The following is a 19,146-nucleotide window of genomic DNA, read 5'->3' on the forward strand; positions in this document are numbered from 1 at the left end:
TAGAAAGCATTTATCAGCACAATGACATGATGAAACATTTCTCAACTCACTACGAGTCTCAACCACAACTGCACTCATAAATTGAACTAAATAAAAACTAGTAATCCCTGCATAGAAAATTAGTTCAGGAGATCACCAAAAGCACACAATTCAAATTCATAGTAATCCTTGCATATAGTTTAGTTCAAGAGATTACATTAAAACCAAACAATTCAAATAAAACAAGAAATCAATAAGAAAATCAAACAACTCACGCTAAAGCCAGGAAATCACTATTTCACTTAAGGAAAACAACTCACACCTTGATTTCTTTCAAAACTCAACATCCTTTTCTCACCAGGACAAATCACGTCACCACAGTGACAAAGTCATACTATTTGTTCACTCAACAAAATAAATATGAAACCATGTCCCTCCTTGGACTATTAAAAGAAAGAATACACTCGAAACTCTCTTTTAAAAACATGTACTCATGAGTGCAATAACAAAGTTATCCCTCAAACAGTACATTGCAGACATATTAGAGCTTCAACTAAATTGTAACCAAATCACCCGGCCAAAGGCTTCGTATCCCGATATTCCTGCACTAAGGTTATCACTGAAACCTCCAGACCTCAGGCCTTTCGACCCTCAGAATAAAATAGTTAAAAGGTTCCACTCGACCCAAAAATGTTACACCAATCTCTATAAAAGATTATCTTGGTACGAAGACCAAAACATTTAAAGAGGTTCCACTCGACCCAAAATGTTACACCACAACTCCAAGTACCTTTCAAAACAATATAAATCAACATTCTCAGAGTATATTGTTTTCCCTCGAAAATCAGGTCACAAAACCATCAATGGATGCCATAACGAAATTGTACTCTCTACAATAATCGGATTTTACAATTAAAACCAAATCAAAACAATAATATTGACTGTCACAAAATATTGTTTCATAACTCAATTCCAATCTCAAAAACAATATAGAAATTGTTTAAGAAAAATTGAATTGGGAGAGAATTGAGTCGTACTTTCATTGATAATAGGGGCCTCTTTATATAGAGGATTACAAGACATAGAATCAGAGTTGTACAAGGAAAGATAATCGTACAATTAATCGGATATCTATGAATATCTTCGAGAATATCTCTAATTCAAAACCCTATTACAACTAGGTCAAGTAACCTAGAGTTTGGGCTAGACACATATTCTGGATTGACTTGAACACTCCCCCTTGTGTCGCCCAAACGTGGTGCTCCTCTCGTTGCCTCATTAAAAACCTTGCCGAGTAACAAAAACCCAGTGGGACAAAAATAAGCTCAATCGAAGGGGAAAAAGAGTACAACACACCCGTCACGTTTCGAGACCTTACATGTAGACATCTCTCCCTGATGTATGCATCTCCCCCGGATGACAACGGTCCTTGGAGTTCGGATAACTTCCGCAAACGATGCTACCAACATGTTTCTCGAAAGTGGAATTTAGGCAATGACTTAGTAAGTAAGTCTGCCACACTGTCCTCAGATTGAACCTAGTTCACTTTGATCTTGAGGAGAGTCTGTTTTTGCTAATTATCCTTGGTGTTGCCGTTTTGATGCAGCTTTGCTTCATTTGTTCAAAACAAGCAGCATTATCCTAAATGCTTGTAGGCTCATCTATGGTAGCCTTCAAACCACAATTGTTCGAACATGCATAATTATGGATCCAATCCATATACATTCACAAACCACATCATGAAGAGCAATAATCTCTGCATTGTTCGAAGATATAACGACTAGAGTCTATTCTGTAGACCTCCAAGATATCACTGTCTTTACCCATGGTGAACACTTAACCAGTTTGGAAAGACTTTTGTGTGGGTTAGAGAGATACCCAACATCAGCAAAACCTTCCAAAACACATGTTGTTTTGGGATGGGGATAGAGGACGTAGGCTAGTGTTGGCGGCGTTTCTGGTATGTGATGGGACAGAATCCATCGTCTCTCTGTAGGAATAGAACAAGCCCATATCAATCATATATCTCAAGTACCCAAAGATATCTTTTACACCAAGCCAATGGCGTCGCGTTGGCACAAAGCTATATCTAGCTAACAATTAAGTTCACTGCAAAGGAGATGTCCGGTCTTGCGCATTGAGCTATGTACAATAATGCGCCTATTGTACTTAAGCATGGCACTTTTGCCTTTAGCACGTTTTTGTCATCATCCTTTGGACGAAGAAGATCCTTTTCAGGATCAAGACTACAAACGATCATGGGGGTGCTTGAAGGTTTGACCTTGTCAAAATGTCTAAGCATCTATCAACACGATGCTCAAGTTCCAAACTGAGACATAATCGTGTTCTCTCAAAATCTTTCATCTCAAAATCAGATTTCAAGTGTTCAGCGGTTTCCCTTAACTCTTTAAGGGCTTCCAATGAAGATCATGTCCAACATGAATCGTGATGGAATCCGAAACTTGTTATGGAAACGCATGGGCATATCCCTTTCCAATGAAGTAGTCACTTTAGTGAGCGTTTCAACCTCTTTGTAAAATGCGCTCCATGGTCTAGAGTCACTTGACTTGGGTAAATAAAGTTCACCATGAACCTTCATGTATATTCCGTATCTAGATCTCCATAGAGATACGTAGTAACCACATTCGTAAGCTGCAAGTTCAGTTATTTGAAAACTACCAAACTGACAGGGTAGTAGAGTGCAATGACATCCATTACGAGAGAATATGTTTCATTGTAGTCGATTCCAAGGCGTTTTGTGAGAAGCCTTGTGCCATAAGGCGAGATTACCATCTCTTTTTCTCAACACGCTTTCTAATGAAGACCCATTAGTCAACAGGTTTTATGTCAGGAGGTGTTGGCATCACTGGCTCAAAAAACCTTCCTCTTCGTTAGAGAATCCAACTTAACCTGGATCACATCTTTCCATTTAGGCCAAATATCTCTACGTTGGCATTCATTTATCAACGGAATGTGGTTCGATATCATCAGACTTAACAAACTCATGCGCAAAAAAATGCGCGACTACATCATCAATTATGATGGAGTTTCTATCCCACGTCTCATGTACACTAGTGTAATTTTCAAAGAGCTCTATATTCTCAGGAATAGGTTCTGATGTTGAGGCGCCCCCCAACGATAACCATAATCCGGAAGATTCTCATGAGACGAATTTTGAGTGTCGATGATCCAAGGATTGGTTTGTGCCAAAGTATCCTTTGAACCCACGGGCTTCCCATGCATCCTAGCTGGGGCCATGGCCTATAACGCCAGAGTGCCACTCTCTTTGGCGTTACGTCCTCTCATAGGGACGTTCATCCTTGTAGGCATATTTGCAGCAGATATGTGTGATCTTGTCATTTTTAGCGGGGATCATGATAAGACATAGTGGGGAAAGACCACGACAATTCCTGTCATTCCTGCTGAACATCTGTGTTCTTATCCACCCCTAACGACAAGAAGACTGTCTCATAAAAGTGACATTCTGCAAATCTAGCGGTAAGGAGATGGCATTGCAATGGCATTAAGTGGCAGACGATTGTTGGAGTCTCAAATCCAACTGAGTTGCCCATTCGTCTGTAAGGACCTATCATAGTGTGTTGTGGCAGCGCAATTGGCACATAAATCGCTCACTCAAATGTGCGTAAGTACGAAATACTTGTACCCAGTCACTAGTTGTAACGCAGAGATAGATTGAGTGGCGGTGGGTCGTAAATGAATTAGCATAGTTGCATCACCCCAAGCGGATATAAGGAGATTGGTATGCATTACCAATATCCTGGCTACCATCGTAGTCATTTCGCAAGACCATTTGGGTGTGTTCATGGGAATATGATGTCAAACATCAGTCTAATTGCAATAACCATCGAAAGTATTCGATGTAAATTCTCTAGCATCATCAAATCCAATTGACTGAATAGATGATCCGGGGAGTGAGCCTGTTGTCATATGATATGTGCTAGGAGTGTAGCATAAGCAGCATTACAAGTGGACAATGGCACAACACGTGAGATATTTAAACGTCCGCAAGTTGGTTGAACTAGTCCCCAGAATCCCCACGAACTCTAGAACAGAATGAGTATTTTCATATCCTTTGCATAGGACTGTCTCAGTCCTAATTTCCCTAAGGAATAGGCTTTATAAAATGAGCGAGAGGCTTTAAAAGCAACCAATGAGGATTTTGGTTGGGCCTGAGCGTCCGAAACGCTATTTGAAGCAAAGTTGGTGATTGCAGCATCACCTAGGGCGCTATCACCATAATCGACGCCATCCATGGCATCATGGATAGGGACTGTGCCTGCCCTAGGCTGGTGGTGGACGGCAGCGGCGCCAGAGGTAGCTGTGACGGTCACACTTAGTCCAGGAATCAACTTTTGATTCATGCTTCATTTCGCTCGAGAGAATGGATGTCATGTGAAGTCTTTAGTTGACGAATCATCATATCATGACCAGGATGACCTATCCTGTCGTGACAGAGCCAATATGTGTCTAAATCCAAGAGATCTTCTCTCATGACTTTATTGGATTTAATAGCTCGAATACTGATATAGTCCACTAGAGAGACACATAAACTTCTCTAAGATGCGCCTTTGTTCGCAATCGTTAGAGGTATTGAAAAGGAACTCATTTCCTTTCTCTACATGCATTTTCGCATGGAATTCGTTGGCTATTCATAGGTGCGATTTTCCCTAGGAGCGTAGAGAGTTTCTGTGACGGTAATCAAGGTGCCATTTGGCAAGGGGAACTTGGGCTATTCCATGTCCTTGAATTAATACTGATGGCCCAGCCATCGTAGTCACAAAGTCATATGCTCATAATCAAAATGGAGTCATGAAAAGAACTCAAAATTTTATTCATAAGCCAACAGAGTACATCATTGTCTCTTAACCATTGAGAAAATCTAATCCAAATGCTAGCTAATGTAAAACAAAGGTAATCGTTTGACTTTTTTTCGGTAACTCCAAAATAAATATGACCAGGTGAGTAGAGAGATGTCGGTGGAGCAAAACTCGCTTAAGTACCACTTATCTCAAAACCTTCCTAGACATCATACTCATTTTGGATGAGCCTATGTGAAGAAAAACTAAACCAATGACATTTACTACAAAGTATATGGCAATTGCTTATTACATCTCTTGGAAAAATAAAGACTTAAACAGAATTGGCGATCTAATGATTCCAGCCAGATTTGAAGTCTTCAACCCTTCACTCTAGATCATCTTCTTGATCTTCTTGTTCCATATAATGAGCTTCTCTTACTTCACAATATGCTTTGTAGGTGGTAACAATTTCTTCACGAACTCTACAAATGTGTGCCTAATGACCGGATAATCCACATCGAGAACATATATCTCTGTGCTCAGACTCCATTAATTGAGGCACTTTGAAAGCGTCATTAGGATGGCTCTTAGTGTTGGTGGCGCCACCAACATGGCCAGAGGCGTTGCCTCCCTCTCTCTTTCCACGTTGACCTCTTCGGTTCCGTGTTTGCCTATTTTGGCGGTTACCTTCCTCATTAAAGCAAGAATATGGACCAGAACGTCCAGAATTGTCCCTAGATTTAGGGTTTCTCTCTTGGCACCCTCCCTTAAGGGCGCGACTATAATTGGACTCAAGAATATGCTCTGTTCCCACGGGTATCAAATTATAGTTCTTCATAAGGATGTTGTCATGCTTTTCAGCGACATTCATAGCTCCAATGAGCTCATGAAACCTTGTGATCCGTCCTGCAGTAACATCGATTCGATAGTTCTTTGCAACCATCAAAGCAGAGATGGGGAAGGTAGAGAGAGTCCTCTCAATTAACATCGCATCTGTGATATCTATTCCACAAAATTCCATTATGGATTTAATGCGAAGTGCTTCCGAGTTGAACTCAATAACTGACTTGAAATCACAGAAGCAGAGGCTATGCCATCTCACTTCTAGTTCAGGAAGAAGGGCGTCACGGACGTTGCCAAATCTTTCTTCGAGTGAGACCCACAGCTTTCTGGGGTCTTCTTCATTCATATACTTGTACTGGAGCGAATCATCCATATGACGAGTCATTAGAATGATGGCTTTTGCCTTATTTGCCTCTAAAGCTGCTCTATTTGTTTCCAAAGCTTGAGCTTGCTCAACAGTTAGCACGTCCTGGCTAGGCTCGAGAATCGTACCTAGGATTCCATCGGCCTTGAGATGCTGGCGGACATCACGAACCCACTTGTGATATCTAGAGCTAGTTGTTCCTAATGGAGCGAAGTCCAGTCAATTCAGGTTACTCATCCTGGAAGAGAACAAGAAATTAGGGTTAGTTTCAGAGCTTAAAAGGTTACCACGAAAAACATATAAAATTTCTGAGCGTAGTCGCTTCCGGCCAAGAAATTCAATTCCAAGAGGTATTGGATTAGATAGAAACAATTATGTTTGTGGTCGATCATAACTTCTCAACAAACTCTAAGTTTGGAGGACTCTACAAGCTCCAAGCTTGGAGTGAGCACGAATCCCCACAGTTTGGCTTAATTAGGTCTCCCCTATGATGAAGAAAGGAGGGTAGAAGAAAGGAGTTTGCAAGTCCACGAGAAAAATAAGAGAAAAAGAATAAAAACTTAAAAAATGTGAACTTTTAGTAAAAATTACCTCGAAATACGTCGCCGGAAATTTGACTGGAAAAAGTCGCCTGAAAATCTAGCTCGAAAAATGGCCGGAAAAGTCGACGGAAAAGTGTCCGGAGGTGATGTGGCACGGAGCTGACGTGGCGTGATGACGTGGCTGCCGAGGTGGGCCTGGCGTGCAATGGGCCTGCTTTAGTGGGCCTCTGGGCTGCCTTCTTTTCCTTTCCCTTTTTTTCTTTTTGTTTTTTTCTTTTTTCTTCTCTCTTGCGGTTCAACGATGCAGCTGCTTTTAGTGGCTGGTTCGGAATCTTTAAGGCCGGTTATGGGAAATTTTTTTCAGTTCTCGGATCCTGAGATCAAGGTGCTGCTGCTGGAAAAATTTTGTAGGAATTGGAGGTCCGGAAGGTGGTGAACCAGTTGAGTATTTCTCATCGAGCCCCCTCCACAACCGCAGATCGATTCCAGAAACACATGTACAACCATCACAGGTAATAGCCGTAATGAAAAGAAAAAGGTCACAGCCTATTAGCAAGGGGCATCGTCGAGAAAAACCGCCGTCACCACTAAGAAGCAGACGAGAGAGAAGTGGAATGACACCCTTTGCCATCAGAGATACAGGACTGCCATCAGCCGGAGCTAGTCGCTGTCGAGATATCTCTCTTTTGAGAGTTAGAGAAGAGAGTATTGTATTCCAGTTGAAGACAACTCTTTTATTATGAAGACGGTGTTGACAATGCACATGTTTAAATAATGTGATAATTATTAATGGCATGATTATCGGGCTTAGGTAGCCTTAGGCTTTGATAGTTAAGACATAGCTAATGAGCATGCAATGGTAGCCCATTATTATTATGATAATGCATCGAGTTTAGATAATCACTACTACAAAAACTGGATATAAGGACACTGGAAAAGAGTCCTCTAATACATTTAAGGACTCTTAAAAAAAGAGTCCTCTATCCAGCAGTCATTGTAAGTCATATACAAGGACACTGGAAAAGAGTCCTCTTTTCCCTACTAGGACACTTAAACTGTGTCCTTAAAAGTTCAAATCAGGTGTCCTTGTATCCAATAGAGGACACTTAAATTGTGTTATCATATCAGGAAAAATGTGTCCTCTTTACCTTACTAGGACACCTAAACCGTGTCCTTAAAATACAAAGCAAGTGTCCTTGTATCTAATAGAGGACACATAAAATCTGTTCTCATATCAAGAAATTGTGTCCTCTTTGCCTTACTAGGACACCTAAACTATGTCCTTAAAGTCCAAAGTAAGTGTCCTTGTACCCAATAGAGAACACATAAAATCTGTTCTCATATTAAGAAATTGTGTCCTCTTTACCTTACTAAGACACATAAACCGGGTCCTTTAATGTTGAAAATCATCCAAAAAAATATATATTGCAAGCATTCTTAAAAGCGCTAAAAGGAATATATTATTCACCAAAATACACTAATCCAATATGTATACAGACTAAGATCCGTTCTAAAGAGAACCAACTGCACAATGAAATTAGAAAGTGCCGTTACTACAATAGTAACTTTCTCATTAGGTATGTTCAATCAACCTTGAACATATCCAGAGTTGCATGAACTCCAATGATTTGTCCTTGCCAAAATAAGAACCTAACCAAAAAAGCCAATAAAGTCTTGTTCCAGCTTTTCCATCAACCCCAGTTCCAGCCTTGTTTTGATAAAAAAAAAAAATGAAACATCAGGAGTTGATATATTATCTAACCAACAATTGTAAACTTTGAAGTCAAACAAGTCATTCTTCATGCATCCAGTGGATATCTAACATCCATTATGAGACAATAGTATATGCTAAAGGCAACAATTAAGTATCGCATATAACATTATGTAATATTTTATGCAGGTAACATGGATACTGACCCTGTACAAGACTGCATATAATTCTGGTTTGCTTAACTGCAAACATAAATGGAAACAAAATTAATTCATGAAGCGGTGAAATGATCAAATAGAATAAATTGGTAGAGAAGAGTTTGAAAGGATGGGTCCTGAGTTCATACTTTCAAACAAAAAATAAGTGTAGTATCATGGTGTAACTAGCAAGTTGAGTAGCATGCTGATGCAGCTAAGAGATTTTTAATCCAAGAAGGAAAATATGCTTGAAACAAATTAAATGATAGTTAAGAAAACTTACGCTTTGATTGTAGAATAAAGTGTGTATAGAGGCAAAGAAGGAAGGTGAGCTGCATCAGAACTAATATTGACAATTTCCCCTTTCTTCTTTCAATCACTTCCTAGATGCCATTGATGCCTACATATAGTAAAAAGTCACATTAACATTGCTTCGGCTTCATGAAGCCCAGAAATCAAAGTAGAAAAACAACCAAAACAGTTCAACAAGTATATGAACAGATCACATCATGAATAACAACTCAAATGTAAACTAAACCAGGTTAGATTTCACATATTCCACTTGATCATCTCAGCAACATGAACAATGTCATTCTATCTTGATAATTCAAAGGGCAAAGTCATCTTCTTTACCTCTCTTTAATGATTCTCAAACAGTAGCAAGAAAAGGACCAACAAGAGAGGCATCAAAGAAACCATACTGGCACACCTTGTACTTGCATCTGCTGAATAAGCTCCATCAGTAAAGACCCCTGAAATGCAAAGCAAAAAAATATCAATTATTCAGTACTTGCAAACTACACAAACAACAAACTCATCAGCAACCAAAAATTAAAAGCTAATATCAAGCCTGCAATTATTTCCATGTACTTGTGTTTTTATACGAAAGTGCCAAGGTGAAAAGCAAATTCATATGGCTAAAATTAGAACCCAAAAAGATATACCGACATTAATCTTGGCAGTTGTATTGGGTCAATTAAGGACTTCACAGTGCACCATAACATTCTAAAACCAAAATCAGTATTGACAATAAACATGTGATTCATGGTCTGCAATGGAAACGACCATATCTTCTGGCATCACATTTCTTTCATCCACAAAATGACCCAAATTTAATAAAATAGAAGATGTTCAGATAGTACCTTGTGATAGTTGTCACCTCATGAAAGCTGTTAAGATCTTCTGAAAACAAGAGACAAGTGACATGTGATAAGATTAAGGCATGGTTCTTGCTTGCAAAGTTGAAGGATTGATAGATAATGTAATGCAAAAACAAACATAGCTATACAATCTTAGCAAATACATCCACAGATAACCAAAGTTGAAGGATTGACCAGATAAATAACTTTGCATCCATTTAATGTGAATAACGAACAAGATCAATAAGGACTCAAGTACCTTCCCAAGTTGATCAAATCCATCTAACTGGTTAGGCAACTCCATGAGTATTCGCTGGATTTCACAATCCGCACTGGTCCATTTGCTAAAATGCCGTCTACCAATAGCATCAATCTCGTCCATAAAAATGATACAGGGCTAGACATGAAGTCAAAAAACAAGGTATGCTTTTTAACAGTAATATGCAGAGAAAATACTGAACAAATTTCAAGCCCAAACCTGGTGATCACAAGCATAACCAAACATTTCCCTTATCAATCTTGCACTTTCACCAATGAACTTATCAATAATGGCGCTTGATACAACCTAGGTTTACAGGTAATTGTATACATGAGCAAACAAAAATAATAAGCAGACTGTTGCATAAAAAGTAAAACCTCAATATAAAAGCCACAGACACAAATAACTAACCTTTAGAAAGTTAGCATCTCTCTTGCTTGCAATTGCTCTGGCTAGCAATGTCTTCCCTGTACATTAACTAGATGACTTCAAGTACCACAGACTAGTTAATTGACACATCAGGGGACAGTTCTCCAGTCAAAGAGTTGCCTCTTAATCCACTGTCAAGTCAAATTCCAACCAAGAGAATCAGAAATATAGAGGACTTTTAACAAATACAGTAAAATAGCTACAAAACAAAGGATTGTAAATAATCTACTGAATCAAGAACACAAATCAAAGCTGTAGAATCGCTGTAAATTTGTATGTAATTAGGATTTTATTTAATTAGGATATCCTGTAATTATGGAAAGATTGTTTCCTATTAGAGTTAGACTACTCTTTGGTACTTGTATATATACCCTCATTGTGGGATGAATAGAATTATCGAATTAATCCTGAATTGAAGTATTCTTTGCTACTTGGTATCAGAGCAGGTTCAATCCTTTGAACTTGCGCTGCATCCTTTGAATCCTGAATCCTGAATCCCAAAGAACACCACAAACCGCTGCATACCACCACCGTTGAAATCAAACCATCCTGAATTTCAAACCACCATCACCTACCTTTTTTTGGAAAAAAAAAAAAAAAAACTTTGTTTTTCAAACATTCATATCCATCTTGAAACCCTTGAAAATTCAATCCTGCGAAAATCATGAATTCCTCAATGATGCAATCAGAGAAACAGGCTATGGGGCATTCGGTGACTACCGAATTTTCTGTTATGGCTCAACGCAAACAGGGTCCTCCAGGTTTCTCAGGACCTTCTCCATACCGTCCTCTAGGTAAACCAAATCCATATGCAAACAAAAGGTGCATTATCTGTGGGGAATTAGGTCATAGCAAGGAGCGGTGCTATGAAGTGATTGGTTACCCTGATTGGTGGGACTTCACCAAGAAACCGCGAAAGAATCTGGGCAAGGCCGCTATTGCTACTAAAGAGGAAGTTTACCTAGACAATGCCTCCGCTAATGTAGCGCAGTCAGGTATGAAGAGTAAGGTTACTTTTAATAGTACATGGATAATTGATACAGGTGCATCTGACCATATGACCAATGACCCAAGTCTTGTGAAAAACCTTAGACGTTCCCCTCAAGACGTTGTCTCTACTGCTGATGGTACTCCAACTCCGGTCACCGGAGAAGGTTCTATTGCTTTATCTGATACCTTAACCCTTGAATCTGTCTTAGTTGTTCCATCACTAGCTTATAATCTCCTGTCTGTTGGTCAAGTTATTTTAGCTCTTGCATGTATTGTGACCTTCTATCCGTCTTTCTGTGTGTTTCAGGACACTCTGACTCGACGGATTCTTGGTTATGGTGTTAGAAGGGGGAAATTATACTATCTGGATCTGACAGAGACTGGAAAGAAACAGAAGCATCTTTTGGGACAAGCTAATCATATCAACGGGGTAGAGAATGCGAAGGAAGCTGTATGGTTATGGCATCGCCGTTTAGGTCATTTATCCTTTCGTTATCTTAAGAAGCTGCAACCTCAATTGTTTTCAGTTGTTAGTGATTTGGATTTCCACTGTGACATCTGTGAACTGGCCAAGAGTCACCGTATTTCATATTCACCAAGTCTTAATAAAAGTCCTGTTCCTTTTATGAAGATTCACTCCGATGTCTGGGGTCCTGCGAAAATTCCTTCTCTTTCTGGAGCTCGGTATTTTGTAATGTTTATTGATGATTGCACTCACATGACATGGGTGTCATTACTGAAGAATAAGAGTGATGTATTTGGAATGTTTACCGAATTTCACAAAATGGTGGCAACTCAGTATCAACAATCCATCAGAGTGTTTCATTCTGACAATGGTGGAGAGTTTGTGAATGGCCCTATGATTGAGTTTTGCCGGTCACATGGAATTCGTCATCAAACCTCCAATTCTTATACTCCTCAACAGAATGGTTTAGCAGAACGGAAGAACAGGCAGTTGATGGAAGTTGTTCGTGCTTCCTTATTTGGCATGAATGTACCTTGATCCTATTGGGGAGAAGCAGTAAAATCAGCAGCATATCTTATCAACCGTACTCCTTCACGGGTGATTGAGTTTCAGAATCCTCATCAGAAGCTTCATACACTTTTGACCATCCCTTCTATGCCTAATTTGGAGCCCCGGGTGTTTGGATGCACAGCCTATGTTCATATTCCCAAGCCTCAACGCAGCAAGCTTGATCCCCGTGCCCGTAAGTGTATCTTTGTTGGTTATGCTGACTTCCAGAAGGGTTATCGATGTTATGATCCCCTTACTGACACTATACATGTCTCTCTTGATGTTGCTTTTCGTGAATCCGAGCCTTATTACTCAGGGGGAGCTTCTCAGTCTTCCCTTCAGGGGGAGAGAGGTTGTGAAGGGAATCCTCGTTCTATTATTGATTTTGATGTCTTTGAAGACTTGGAAAATTTGGAGGATACATTTGAGGGTAGAAATTTGGAAACAGAAAATGCAGTTGCCGAACAGAGCATTGTGAATTCCGAAATAGACAATGCGACTGCCGAACGAAGTGTTGCGAATTCCGAAACAGAAAATGCGACTGCAGAACAGAGTGTTGTGAATTCCGAAACAGAAAATGTAACTGCCGAACAGAGTGTTGTGAATTCTGAGACAGAAGAGACGACTTTTCTGGATAGTTTGAATCAAAATCAAGACGTATCTGAAGCTCACACACAAGATATTCCCCCTTCTGCATCACCAACTGAAGATCCCGGTCAGAATGATCCTCCTCAGGTACCCCTAAACTTTAATGAATCTTCTGGGTTAGAAAGTGTCGAACCTAGGAAATCACAAAGGGTTACCAAGGGAATTCCTAAGAAACAATATGAACCAGATATCAAAGCCAAAGCTAAATACCCTATAGCTAATTTTATGTCTAACCATAGGATTTCTGGGTCACATGCACTTGTTGTTGATCAATTATCTACTGTATCTATTCCTAGTAACGTGCAGGATGCATTGACGGATCCAAAATGGACAAAGGCGATGAATGAAGAATTGGAAGCTCTTCAAAAGAATGCAACATGGGAGCTAGTACCTATGCCGGTTGGAAAGAAGACTGTAGGGTGTCGTTGGGTATTTACTGTGAAGCTTAATGCAGATGGAACTATTAATAGATACAAGGCGAGGTTGGTTGCCAAATGATATACACAACGCTATGGGATTGATTATGAGGAGACTTTTGCACCTGTGGCAAAGATTAATACTGTCCGGATTCTAATCTCACTTGCAGCAAACAAAGATTGGCCCTTGCACCAGTTTGATGTGAAGAATGCGTTTCTTAATGGGAATTTGGAGGAAGAAGTGTACATGGATGTGCCCCTAGGTGTTAAGAATTACCCAAGTGACGTTGGCAAGGTGTGTAAATTGAAGAAGTCTTTGTATGGCCTGAAGCAGTCTCCAAGAGCTTGGTTTGGAAGATTTTCAAAGTCCATGAAAGCCTTTGGGTACAGACAGAGCAATTCTGACCATACCTTGTTTATCAAACGCAAGAATGGTAAGATTACAGCTCTTATTGTGTATGTTGATGACATGATTGTTACATGGGATGATCCGAAAGAGATGAATGAATTGCAAAAGTATCTGTCAAAGGAGTTTGAAATGAAGGATCTGGGACAACTGAAGTATTTTCTAGGTATTGAAGTTGCAAGGTCTAAGAAGGGGATTTTGCTTTCACAAAGGAAGTATGTCCTTGATTTACTTGCTGAAACAGGGATGCTGGACTGTAGACCAATAGAGACACCCATTGAGATGAATCACAGACTTGCTATTTATCCTGATCAAGTTCCAACTGACAAAGGGAGGTATCAACGTCTTGTAGGAAGGTTGATTTATCTTTCACATACTAGACCTGATATTGCTTATGATGTAAGTGTTGTTAGTCAATTTATGCATTGTCCTAGTGAAGAGCATATGGATGCAGTCTTTCGTATTTTGAAGTACTTGAAGATGGCGCCAGGTAAAGGGTTACTGTTTCAGAAAAAAGATGAATTGGAAGTTGTTGGGTACACAGATGCAGATTGGGCTGGTGATAAAACTGACAGACGTTCTACATCTGGGTACTTCACTTTTGTTGGAGGGAACCTTGTCACTTGGCGTAGCAAAAAGTAGAAAGTTGTTGCCAGATCAAGTGCAGAAGCTGAGTTCCGAGGTATGGCACACGGAGTCTGTGAAATGTTGTGGATTCGTAATGTCTTGAAAGACCTAGGTTACAAGCTTAAAAAGCCTATGGATTTGCATTGTGATAATACAGCTGCCATTGAGATTGCACATAATCCAGTTCAGCATGATAGAACAAAGCATGTGGAGGTTGACCGTCATTTTATTAAAGAAAATCTTGACAGAAAGGTTATTCGCTTTCCATTTGTAAACTCAGAGGAGCAATTAGCTGATGTTCTTACTAAAGGAGTGTCCAGGAAAGTATTTGACAGCTCAGTTGACAAGTTGGGCATGATAGACATCTATGCACCAACTTGAGGGGGAGTGTAGAATCGCTGTAAATCTGTATGTAATTAGGATTTTATTTAATTAGGATATCCTGTAATTATGGAAAGATTGTTTCCTATTAGAGTTAGACTACTCTTTGGTACTTGTATATATACCCTCATTGTGGGATGAATAGAATTATCGAATTAACCCTGAATTGAAGTATTCTTTTCTACTAAAGCAAGAGCAAATGCAATACATAGAAATTCATGATATTAGCCTTGGTATCTCACCAGTGAGCTGGTTTCGAGAAAGATCACTGCAAACATAACAGCATCAAAGCAGAAAAAATAAAACTCATCAGTCCCAAATAGAAAGGAATACCAACAACCAAAAGTCAGTTCTCGGAGAAAGTTTTTAAAATAAATATGAAATTCATGTGATTAAAAGCACGGGACTTACAGAGTTCTAAGGTTTGGAATTTGGGTAAGAGTTGTAGCAATAGGACCAGTCAACTGATTGTTCTTCAAATTCCTGCATTATCAAACCAAATTACATTTGTAAATATTCAAAGAATTTATGAGGCATGCATACTACAAAAAGAAAATTTATGATTAAACAGTACTTACAAAACCTCAAGGTTCTTAAGCTTTGAAACCGAGAAGGGTATGTCTCCAGACGGATTATTGTCAGATAAATTCCTGCATTTCAACATAGAATTAGCAAAACCAAAATGGAAAACAAGTAAAAGGGAGAACAAAGAAAGTCAACATGAAGGAGATGTCTTACAGATACATAAGAGAAGCACAGTTGCCAATCTCATCCGGGATTTGACCAGTTAGCTACTTAGCTCATTACCCTGCAAGTCTCTACGATTCGAAAATAAACAAAGAGTCATCACACCACTTCAGGACTATTACACTATGAACACAAAAATTAAAAAAAAAATAAAAAGGAAAAAAAAGAGTTTAAAATAGACATAAAACATACATGGATTCCAAGTTTCCCAGCTCTCCAAGGGCTGGCAAAATCTCTTCGCCAAGATTCAAGCTGGACAAATTCCTAAAACAAACAAACCCATAAACACATAATTCAGTATAAAGTGACTGTAGGAGATCATTAACAGTATTAACGCAGACAAATAACAGTTTTAGAGAGAGAGGGAAAGAGGAGAGAGAAACTCACAAGGAGGCCACAAAGAGGCTGACATTGTCACAGAAAATTCACAAGTAAAAACCATAAAACTTTTGGAAAACACATTGCAGCTCTTCATTTTCTCTTGTTTCCAGAAAGTTGGGCTAAAAATACAACACTGGGTACATTAAAAAACGGAAACCCAAAAGTCCAAAAACAAATTACACCTCTCCATTTCTGGTTTGTTTCTAAAAATCCTAAACGTTTTGGTCTAAAAACACAAACTGGGCACATTCAAAAATGGAAGCCCAAAACCAAAAACATAAACAAAAGAAGCATAGTATCACCCACCTTCACCGTTCATTGACGGAGCAAGAGGAAAAAGTAGAAACAGAGACAACCCAAACCACAGAACAACATCCTTGTTCTTCCTCCATTTCAAAGTCACCCTCTCCTCCATCAACGGAGCCAAACAAATCATAGATCTGAAACCCATCAAAAGAAACCAACTTTAAGCTCAAAGACCTGAGTTGGAATCATGGGTCCAATCCAAATCTCACAAAAATTACAATCTTGATGAATTTCAAAACTCACCTTGATCATATTGATGGGTTGGATGATGCAGGTAGCGAGCATACCGGAGGCTCTGGCAGAGTTCCCAATCGCGTGCGCGACGTATAACTCGCCGTTCGCATGGTCACTGGGCGGGTGGTGCTGCGAGCCACGCGCAACATCGGTGTGATGAAGGCGCTGGAGCTCCTCAATGGCATCGTGAAGGGGGTTGGAGGCGTTTAGGAACAGAGGCTAGGTTGGGGGTTTGGGGAGAGACGACTGCAACGAACAAATTGGGCATTTAGAGCTCCAATTTGTTCGACGAGGAGGAGATGCGCAGAGAGAGAGAGAGAGAGAGAGAGAGGTCAACTGAAAAATAGAGGCGGGTTGAGCAAAATTGTAGTGTGCGAATATGTGTGTGGGGGGAAACAAAAGTGGGAAGTTTAACTTTGGACGAAAAAATTTGGCGGGCCGGACAAATTATTGCTCCTGTTTTTTGTAAGTCGTCCTCATAGGGATATTAGGACACTTCGGAAAAAAAGTGTCCTTATATGGTGTCCTTGTAGCCCATAATTGTAGTAGTGAATCGTAGGCTTAGTACCCAAGATATAGCCAAAAGACGTGCAATGGTAGTCCATTTCATGTGAGATAATCTGGAGTAGAAACTTATGATTGGGAGTTGAATATGCTGCGATCAATTCAGACAATCTGGGCTCCCCATTTGGATGAAGGTGGAGCTAGTGTATTGTACGTAGATGATTTTAAGCTTGAATACATGCACTCATGTATTGCAAAGATATCCTTGATGTAACTTAAACAGCCTGGATTTAAGGAAACTAATGAGAGGAAGAATATATACTGTCTTCGAAAGGGTGAAAAGATCCTTTCGCGCCGTTTAGCCATATCCCTCTCTAGTAGTCTAATACAGGTTGGAGTAGTTTCAGTTGGCGCCGTCTATGGGAAACTCGTTTTCCTAAAAAACTAACATGGTGGGAGTGGAAGGTTTCAATCTGGATCCACCCGACGAGACTGGATCTGGTGGATCGCAACATGACCAAAATGCAAACATTCTCGAAAAAATGAAAAAGATGAAGGAGGAACTCGCTTAGCTGCGAAAGAAGGAGGAGCTCCGAGAGGCCCGTAAGTAGAAGCAGAAAGAGAACAAGCAGGAACCAATCGAAGATTCAACTGATGAAGAAGAAGATGAGGAGCCCACCAAAAAGTCCGCTCATGGTGACGCTGAGATTTCAATAGGAGGGAGCTCGGGATCCGTGCCGGAGAATGGCCAGAAGAAAGCGAAGAAGGTCAAAGATGAAAGCTGGAGGTCCCAGATAGAGAAAATGTTGAGAGAAGTGAGAAATGCTAGTCCCGGAGAATTGGCCGCGGCCGCGGCCGCTGCAAGGGAGATAGGAAGGTCCCCATTTATTGATAAAATTCTTAGCGTGGAGAAACCGCGCAAGTTCGTTACGCCTATTTTTCATCAGTACGACTGGACCACCGATCCGGTGGATCACCTCAGAAAGTTCATGCAACAGATGACCACAGAGACGAATGATGAGAGACTTTTCTGCAACATCGTTTCAATGGAGTTGTAGCCAAACTCAAAGCAAGACATTTAATAGGGTTGAATGAGAAGAGGAAAAACTTGTTTATACAATGAGGAAAATGAAAATCACTTGAGATAAGATTTATCGCATTATATAAAGCTTGTCATAAATATTTTGTTATTGCATATGTTCGCTAACATGATTTTCAGTTTTGTGCCCTCCTCGGAGGCGGCATACCGAGAGTCTTCGGACTTTAAATGTGTTGTCCTCGGGATGTTAAAGAATGAGTCCCCGGACTTTAAATGGGTTGTCCTCGGGACGTTAAAGAGACAGTCTCCGGACTTTAAATGGGTTGTCCTCGGGACGTTAAAGAATGAGTTTCCAAACTTTAAATGGGTTGTCATCGAGACGTTAAACAATAAGGCCTTGAGACTTTAGATGGGTTGTCCTCGAGACGTTAAACTGGCAATCCTCGAGACGTTAAACCGTTAGTCCTTGCAGACATAAAACCGGTGCCCTTAAATATGGGGCTTGAATTCTCACCCATTATCTTAATTTTGCCTTAACTATTCTTTTATATGTTTGATAAATCTTTTGTTTAATTTTTTACTTGATGCATGAAGTTGGTGTTGTTATTTATTTACTCTTATGGACTAACTTAATATATATATATATATATATATATATATATATATATATATATATATCCAACAAATGATCATTTTTCCTTCTCGTATGAGCTTCGAGAGCTCGTATGAGAAGGAAAAAGGGGGCATTTTTTGGGCTCCCACCCATTAAATCAAGCCCACTGATCAAAACCCAAAAGTGACTAACAACAAGTTAAAAAGAAAGACAGTAAAATATGGTCGGGTAGTGGAGAACGTGCAAACACCTCTCCTCCCACTATAACATGGAGTAAGGGCCAAACACCATGAAGTAAGGATCGAGGAATCAATGACTATAAATTGACAAGCTTATGGTGAAATTAGGGGGATACGGAGAATGAATGGTAATAAGTATCAATCCAATTTCTTTTTGTAATCTTCTCGAATTGATATATACTTGGGCATCAGAGTATTTTTCTGTTTTGCAGGTCCCTTCTCCCCATGATCAATTGCAAGATGGATGCGTCTAGGGCTTCTCGAAGATTGAAGGTGTGAGATTATATGTTGGGTAATCTCTCTCCTGAAATTTTTCG

At 39.8% G+C, this 19,146-nt stretch overlaps 2 long non-coding RNA genes across 3 annotated transcripts; both read right to left on the reverse strand.

Annotated features, from left to right (window-relative positions):
- Positions 1–7,991: 7,991 nt before the first annotated feature.
- LOC133728180 (uncharacterized) lies at positions 7,992–10,412 on the reverse strand. Of its 2 annotated transcripts, XR_009855663.1 has the most exons (6): positions 10,266–10,412; positions 10,074–10,160; positions 9,599–9,992; positions 9,090–9,208; positions 8,740–8,856; positions 7,992–8,256 (listed from the first exon to the last, which is right to left on the reverse strand). It is a non-coding gene; the product is annotated as an uncharacterized LOC133728180 (long non-coding RNA). The 2 variants fall into 2 exon arrangements; XR_009855662.1 differs by having other exon boundaries at positions 9,090–9,992.
- Positions 10,413–15,509: 5,097 nt separating this feature from the next.
- On the reverse strand, positions 15,510–16,749 carry LOC133730120 (uncharacterized). The gene is made up of 4 exons (XR_009856607.1): positions 16,444–16,749; positions 16,201–16,334; positions 15,901–16,013; positions 15,510–15,777 (listed from the first exon to the last, which is right to left on the reverse strand). It is a non-coding gene; the product is annotated as an uncharacterized LOC133730120 (long non-coding RNA).
- Positions 16,750–19,146: the final 2,397 nt, after the last annotated feature.

Source organism: Rosa rugosa, chromosome 2 (genome assembly GCF_958449725.1).
Source record: "Rosa rugosa chromosome 2, drRosRugo1.1, whole genome shotgun sequence".
NCBI classification, from domain to species: domain Eukaryota; kingdom Viridiplantae; phylum Streptophyta; class Magnoliopsida; order Rosales; family Rosaceae; genus Rosa; species Rosa rugosa.